Here is a 9,192-nt window from a genome sequence, read left to right as displayed (position 1 = left end):
AATTAAGATTAAGATGACTTGTCCAGAGTCACACAACTAGTGTCTGAGGCTGGGTTTGAAGTCAGATCCTCTTGACTCTAGGGCTGGTGCACCACCTCCTTACTCCTTCCCTATTACTTTGAGTCCCAGTCAGGCCAGCCTGTATCCTTAAAATATTCCTTTCACTTTTCATTCTCACTCATTTCACATTTCTACCTTCACATCTGTTGTATATATTCTTTCTTTATACCAGCATAGCTGGATGGCTCAGTGGATAGAGTGCCAGCCCTGAAGTCAGGAAAACTTAAAATTTGACTTAGATACTAGCTATGTGATCCCAGGCAAGCCACTTAACTCTGTTTGCCTCAGTTTCCTCATCTGTAAAATGAGCTGGAGAAGGGAATGGCAAAGCACTCCAGTATCTTTGCCAAGAAAACCCCAAAAGGAGTCATGAAGAGCTGGACATGATTGAAAAGAACCAAAACAATCACTCACTATACAACCACAACTTTGGACTAATATAACAGCTCTCTAATTAGTTTCATTTTCATATGTCTCTCATAACTCCAATCCATCCTTCACTCAGCTGCCAAGGTGATTTTTCTAAAACGCAGTTTTGAATATACCATTTTCCTGTTCAATGAGCTTATTCTCTATTATCCACAGGATAAAGATATAATCTCACCCTCACTCTGACCCAGTTTGGCATTTAAAGGTCCTCATAAGCTGGACACTGCCTACCTTTTAATCTTCTAATGCATCATTCCTCTACAAACATTTTGTGATTCAGCAAGCCTGGGCTACTTGCTATTCTTAGAACCTCCCCCCCATTTCTCATTTCCATGCCTTTATATAGGCTGTCCCCCATTCCTGGAATGCTCTGCCTTTTCATTTTCATCTGTTGATTGCCCTACTTTCCTTTGGTTTCCCCGTGCTAGTTCTTTTTCCTTTCAGATTAATTTCATATACTCTGTAGATACTTTGTAGGCACCTATAAATTGGCATATTGTCTCCCTCATCAGAATGTTTAATTCTTGAGAACAGGAATCTTCCTCTCTCACCCTTTCTTTGAATCTGTAGTGCTTAGCATAGGGCCTAGAAGTTAATAAATGTTTATTAATTATTGACTAACTAACAAGGTCATTGCAAAGGCTGGACACATCTGTCTCAGGAGTGTTGTTATTTGTTCACTGTCTTTAGGCATAGAAGCACAAAACAGAAGAGGTACCTTGAGTTCTGGGATTATTTGCTTATATAAGCTCTTTTTCTCCAGCTGTCACACTGGATCAATGGCCATACTGCCATACTGTGGGATGGAGAAAAGTTTTTTACTCCCACTCCTCCTAAGATAGATGAGTAATCCAGATGTGATTTGTAGGTGGGAAGGGAGTCCACAACTGAGAATGAGTCACTCTCTTTTAAAGATCTACTGAGTTAGCTCTTCTACCTGGTCAGTGTTCATCATCTCAAAGTGCTGAGCCACAGAGGAATGGCTGGAATCAAGCAGGGAGGTTTACATCTGCACTCTAAGGGTTTCCTATAATTTAACCATCATTATAATCTCTTTTGATCAAGCTCAGACTGTCATGGTCCATCTCCTTTCTTGTGTCCCATGCATTTCTTCTTTTCTTTTCCTCAACTAGTTAGCCTCAACAGGCTTGTATCCTGGTATACTTCAAGCTAGCATCTAAGCTCTGACCCAGAGGATGAGAATGGAAATGATCTTGTAGATCTAATAGAAAAGTGAATTTGGTAGAAAAGAAATTGAGGAATTCAATGAATTTGAGATGGCTCTTCCTTATGGCAGAAAGAAAACTTACTTAGGAATAGTATGGGGAAAGGAACAGAATGAATGATTCTATTCTGCACTTGAATAGTGCAATGATCACTGTCTGTGAATTTGTTCAGAATATGAGCTTTACTTTGGAGAACAGTTTGAGAGTAGTTGAAAATGCCAGTTCCTATTAAAATGTCATACATGAAATGATTCATGGAATATTCAGAATACTTTTTAGACCATATAGAGGTCAAATGAAGAGATTTGGGGAGTACTCAGGAAGTTAGATAGTGATACTCACAAATATATACTTGAAATACTCAATTCTATCATGTCACCCACTTGCTTAAAAACTTGCAAATGATTTTCTGTGATTTAGATAATAAAGACCATATCCCTCATTATGACAATGTAACCCATATTAATCTTATCTTCCATTACTCTTCAGTGTTCCACTCTTCTGATTAGGTTGATCTCACTTTTGACATAAGATTCACATGTAAGGACAATGTATCCCATGGGCATGACTTCTGACTTAGTATCTCACCAACTTGCATTCTTTTCTGAAATGATTCACTTTCACCTAATATGCATTTACATTTGTAAGTCTGAGGAGAAGAGGACAGGACGGGACAGGAGAGGAGAGAAGGGTAGGAAAGGGAAGAGGGAGAGATGGGGGTGAGAGGGAAGAGAGAGAAGGAGAGGGAGAGGAAGAGGGAGAAAGAAAGAAGGAGAGGGAGAAAAAGGGAAAGGAAGAGGGAAAGAGGAAGAGGGAGAGAGAAAGGGAGAGGAAGCCAGACTAAGAGCTAGAGTGACAGATTAAGAAAGACAGAGACAGAAAGACATAGAGACAGAGACTTTTCTTCAACGAAGGCAAATAGGAGTAATTAAACATCACAATAATTCAATATCACTCAGATTTCTTTGACTTATTCATATTATATAGGGCAGTAGAGGGCAATCAGACATCTCTGGAAAATGTTCTCTTCCCTCAGGCTGGAAAATAGTAAGATAGACTGTTTTGTATACAGCAACAGGAGCAACTGAAGAGGTCTCCTAGTGGATCCAGACGTGTTCCAGCTAATCATCAAAGCCAAACAATTCTTTCAATCAGCTGGCTTCCAGCAAAGTAGCTAAAGCTAAAGCTAAAGCACTCTCAGCTTGAAGAGGTTTCTTTCTTAGTCTTCTATGCCTTCTGTCTCTGGCTTCTCTTGAATCTTCTGGTGCTCAACTTACTTCTTTATTTCATTTGTCAGACTCTCCCTCTGTTTTTTTTTTTTTATTGAATAATAGCTTTTTATTTTCAAAACACATGCAAAGATAGTTTTTCAACATTCACCCTTGCAAAACCTCGTGTCCCAAATTTTTCTCTCTGTCTTCCCCCACTCTCTCCTCTGAGACAGCAAGTAATCCAATATATGTTAAACATGCATGGTTCTTTTATACATATTTTCATACTTATCACGCTGAACAAGAAAAATGAGATCAAAAAGGAAAAAAATGAGAAAAAACAAAAAACAAGCAAACAACAAAAAAAGGTGAAAACATTACATTGTGATTCATACTCAGTCCCCATAGTCCTCTCTCTGGATGCAGATGTCTCTCTCCATCACAAATCTATTGAAATTGGCCTGAATTACTTCACTGTTGAAAGAGCCATGTCTATCAGAATTGATCATCACCTTTTTGTTGCTGGACAATGTTCTCTTGGTTCTACTTACTTCACTTAGCATCAGTTCATGTAACTCTCTCCAGGCCTTTTTGAAATCATCCTGCTCATTGTTTCTTATAGAACAATAATATCCTATTATATTCATATACCATAACTTTCTCAGCCATTTGCAGTTCCTTGACACAATTCCAATGTTCTTTGCTACAAACATTTTTTGCACATTTTTGTCCTTTCCCTTTTTTATTTCTTTGGGATACAGGCCTCCCTCTGGCTTCTTTATTCTCTTCTTGCGTCTTCTCTCTATTTTCTTTATTTCCCAATGCCTCAAATCTAGGCATACTGGTGATCAATGACTTCTATATCCCTTATAAAGAAAAATCTACTTTTTAGTCAGATATATCCTTATATAATTTTCTCAGTCTTTAAACAGCTGATTTACAATATCTGTTTTAAATGTCAAAACTCTAAAAACTGTCACATACAAATGGACTGCTAGACCACCATGCTTAGTTTGCAGTGGTTCCTTCAGAGATCTTTCTCTTCACACAGGTAGCTTCATCTGTGGGGCAGTTACCTCCTCAGAACATTAATGTTTCTCCTCAATATTTTACATGAGAGACTGCTTTTTCACAGGTTGATTTGATCAGTTTTACTTAACACAATTTTTTCCTCTCCTTTCAACAACTAAGCTGTTCACATATGAAAGGGACAGTAACTTAAGCTTATAACACACTCAATTATTTTCAGACTTGTTCTTTTCACACATTGCTCATTTACCAATCCACTCATCATGTTCATGTTTTTTTCCTCTAATCTTGTAACTATTCAAAAATCCTTAAGTTCAAATCTCACTTCTATGTGACTTTCTCTGATCCTTCAGCTTACAGAAATGTTTTCTCTGAACATTTATAGTTCTTAGTGTCTAGTCAATGTGATGCAACATTATGATATGGATTCAGAGGACTTGGTAGTTGTATCTTTGGGCAAGCCATATCATCTGTTTCACTTTTCCTCCTTTAAACTTCCAATGAGGACTGGGGCAGTGAAGTGGGGAAAAGGAGAATTTATTGCCATGTTATTCTCTGGGAGAATATTCATTCTCATATTATTAAGCTCAGTTTTTGTTCATGATAGAAAAATTATGATTTCATAGTCTTTTTTCCCTTTTCTTGCTAATAGATTATACTTATCTGATTTATGATTACTACTTCATAATTGAGAATACTCAATTTTTGAGTTTGTTTGTGCCTTCAGTGAAGGGGATTGTTGGTTAGCTCTGACCTCCTTTAGACTTTGATTCAAATAGAGGTATGGGTTACATTCACACTTGATTCTGATTGGTTGATTCAATCAAAACATGTTTTAAATTTAGAAGGGTTATTCCTTTTAAGGGGTAGGATAATCTTGGGAACCCCATCCTTACAATTTAAAAATAATCAAAAAATTTTTCTCCATTAATTGTTACTCTCTGTTTATTAGCTAACACCTAGAAAAGCTCCATTATATCTTTGAAGCCATTTGGTAGGCTGCATTGTATCACTACACATGAGTTCCTGTGTCCTAGGAGGCCCCTGGTTGAATTGGAGCCGACTCATCTGGAAGGATTTGTGCTTTGGCTCAGTACCAAAGCTTTGAGATAATACAGCAGTCCCTTATTAGTCCACAGGATGGAGGAGAGAACAGCTGCGCCAAGAGTAAAGAAGAGCCATTGGTTCAAACTTTTTGCTCTTTTGTTTCTCCTCTACTGAGCATGTTAGGATGGTTTGATCCCTCCTTTAAACTTCCAGCGAGGACTGGGGCAGTTAAGTGAGGAGATGGAGAATTTATTGCCCTGTTATTCTCTGGGAGAATATTCGTTCTCATATCTATTAAGCTCAATCTTTATGCATAACAAAAATTATGATTTCATAGTCTTTTTTCCCTTTTCCTTGTTAATAGATTTTAGTTACCTGATTTTTGATCACCACTTCATAATTGAGGAAACTCAATTTCTGAGTTTGACTGTGTCTTCAGTGAAAGGGATTGTTGGTTAGCTCTGACCTTTTCCACTATGCCCCAAGGAAAATCAACAGATGGAGCATGTGTGTAAATTGTGCTTGAATGAAGTTATAAAAAACAACCATAACCACAAACCGCAAACCACAACATGACAAATTCCAGTGAAATAATACTTCTGCATATATCCTTTCTGCTGACATTAATAAGAATGGCCAAGCATAGGGCTAAATGATCATTGAGACAAGACACAATGATTGATGGCTTATAAAGGAAGAAAATTTACCTCCTGAAAGCATATAGCTTACTTATGTGTCTAAATGACTAAGTGGTTCTCAGAAATCTAAAATTCTTCAATTAATTGATAGATGGTTAACCTCCTGAATGCTCTTAACCAGCATGACTGATAAGATTCTGTGTGAAGCATTCTCTTTGATTCCAAGGGATGGATAAATACCTTGACAAATTTATTTAAAATATATTTCTAGTTTATTTTTTTTTGCTCACTACAGGGAATTGCAGCAATGAGTTGATATTAACTAGAAAAAAATCTCCCAGAATGGTATTTTGTTTATGTATTTGTTTATTAACAATTATTTTGCCACAGCACCAGAAGGACCATAAGACCTTTCCATGTGATTTGAAGCTGAAATCTCCTGTATACATTGTCTCCTACATTTGAATATCAGTTCTTTGAGAACAAAGACTGCTTTTTTTTTCCTATGTGTATCCCCAGTGCTTTGCACATAGTAAACATTTAATCAATGTTTCATTCATTCATTTATTATTCATTTGGGGCTTTCCCTTTACTCTACAATGCTTGCTAAGTCAGCATATTTTACTTGTCTTTACTACCCAGGCACTTACTGCTTTGTATTGGCTCCATTCAAAAACATAGTTATACCATTTGTCTCAGCATAACATATTTTTGTGAGATTTGGGATTATTTAGGCATTTACTTAATTGATGCATGTACTCCTCCCTACATGTGCCTTTAGAGAAGAGATTTTGCACTATTTTGAAATAGGATGATCGGTTGTTTGCTAATGAAATTGTGATGATTGGGTATTAGAAATACAGAGCTATTTTAGTGTTCTGCAATACTGTAGTATGACATGAATTGTCTCTCTGAGCTAGTGATTCTTTGGGTGAAATTTCTTCCTCAGGAATCATTGCTCGCGATGAAAAGTTTAAACTAAGAACTTCAACAACAACAGCAGTCATAATATTATGACAATAATGATAGTAGCATTAATAATAGTGATAATAATAATGATGATATTAATAATAATAGAATATTAAAATAGTGATGATAATGATAATAATAACAGTGGTAATAGCATAAATAATAGTAATGCTAATAGCCAAAAAGGGGTTTTGTGAGGATCAAATGAGATGACATTTGTAAAATGCTTAGCATACTGAATACCACATAGTAGACACTATGTAAATACTATATATTATTATAATAGTGATTAATTATTATTATTATTAGAATAGTAGCTAGCACTTAAGACAGTAAGATTTACAAAATATTTTGAAGATGTTTCATTTTATCATCGCAACAACCCTAGGAGATATATCTATAATTTAGAATACAAAGAAAGACAAAAAATAGTCCCTGTCTTCAAAGCCAAAATCATGTTTTATAGACGAGGAAAACAGTCATATAAGTTAAATGATTTGCCTAAGTAAGTACAGGATCTGAACTCAGAATTTCTTCACTCCAGGTTCTGTGTTCTACCTTCAGAGCCATGCAATGTGAAGCAAAAATGACATATTGCTGGAATAAAGTTATTAAATTGACATTGATTTAAAAGAAAAAATTTCTCTTTCATAGAAATGAAGAAAGACAGGGTTTGAGTGCTAACTCAAACATGTCCTTTATGCTACTTTTTTGTTCTTTAAAATAACCACTAAAATAAAAAAAAAACTTTTTTCTCCTTAAATGGCTGAGTTCCTCCAAGATCAACTTTTTTCTTTATTTCATTGGACTTTAGTCAATGTTAGGCACCCTACCGGAGACACATTATTAGTTCCATTTTTAGGACTGCTAAATCCACTGGCAGCTATCTTTGTAGCTGTAGTAATCTTTGGTGTCAGGATATCCTTTTCTTTTTGAATTAAAATCTACAGGGTGCCTCCAATTATCACATCCAGAATGGAGTTCTTTCTTTCAGTAGCAAACCACATTAATCGTGGAAGAAGAGAGGAATTTTCTTCTGCCTGTCTCTAAGGACAGCTTTTGAAGCATCTTCTTTGTTAATGGTCAACATTACTGATATCTAAAGTCACTGATACAATGAGATCAATTATACAGGGATATAATTTTTTTTTGTTAGAAAGTACCTTAGAAAAGATGCAACAATAATCTCCCCAGAGTCCTGCTGCAAGGTCTTCTTGTGGCATGGAAGTGATCTCATTTTCTTGAAGATTATGTGGAGAGAAATACAAGCTTTTTCAGGTCTACTATGCTAGAAAGACTTCAAGTAAATAAAGTCCAGGAGTCAGACTGAGAGCCAAGTTTAAATAGGAACAGAACAGGCCGATCAACAAGCATTAAAACACCAACTATGTAACCAGGCACCGGTCTGAGAACTGGGAATATAAAAAAAAGACAAAAGATATTTGTCCTTATTTAAGGAGATTACTGTCTAATGGAGGAGACAACATGCAAAAACTATGTATAAGCAATATAAAAACAGCAAACATAACCTTTATTATAGATGATGTAGAGAAAGTTGATAAAGAACTTGGTTATGCTGTTACATGAAGTAAACAGATTCTTTGAGCCATGAATTATATATGAAATAAAGCTTTTTACTTATTATCCTAAATAAGTAAAGTTTTCTTACTATAGCAATATTTTCCATTTTTTCCATTTTCATTGACATCTATCTTTTTGTTTGTTACTGAATTTTAAAATATATATTTTACCTTCATATGTATAATGATCATCATAATTTTTGCCTTTTTCAGAAAATTTGGAATTGAAAAAAATGAAAGATCTTTTAAAATTAAAATATACATTTAAGTTGAACACAAATTATTCAAAGAATTTCTCGAATGCCTCATTTTTCTGCAACAGATCTTGGTGTATAAATTCACAATTATTTCTGTTGTAATGGTTTACTCACATCTTCTAGGCATGGGTTTGGACAGAGGTTGAGAGATGGCAGGGGAAGTGGGAAGATAGCAGTATTTCATGTGCAAGTATTTGGATCTGGTCCCAGGCTGTTTTGCAACCTCATGACAAGGAAATGATCTTTCTCTGAACCCAGTTTTGACTTTTCTTTCTAAGTGGGTGTAAGTTGGAGGTCATACTGTCCTACTTCTCCAAAAGTCAAGCAAAGAGAGGGATCAGAATTGACATCATTCTTGGAATTCTGCATAGAGATTTGATAAGTTTTGAACCTAGAACAAGCCAGAGCTAGTTTTAGGACTTATAAGGTCCAACCAGTGTGCCATAAATCAGAGCCAAAGAGAGATTTGCTGAATCTGACTGTAAGACTTTCTGTTCCCTTAGAGCTCTTGCTAAAGGCATGTTTGTGAGTTCTAAAGAAAATGTCAGACTAATTCCTTTTCATCTTCACTGCTCCCTTCCCTTGACTGGCTGTCAGGAATGGTAGTAGTGAAAAGAGTGTTGAATCAAATGATAACAAACTCTGTAATTTGCTATTAGAAGTCCCTTTTCGTGTGTGTGTGTGTGTGTGTGTGTGTGTGTGTGTGTGCTTGTGTCTGTGCTACTTTAACTCTCAATACATCCCAT

The sequence above is a fragment of the Sarcophilus harrisii genome, chromosome 6 (assembly GCF_902635505.1).
Source record: "Sarcophilus harrisii chromosome 6, mSarHar1.11, whole genome shotgun sequence".
Lineage (NCBI taxonomy): Eukaryota > Metazoa > Chordata > Mammalia > Dasyuromorphia > Dasyuridae > Sarcophilus > Sarcophilus harrisii.
This window is presented reverse-complemented; position numbering follows the sequence as displayed.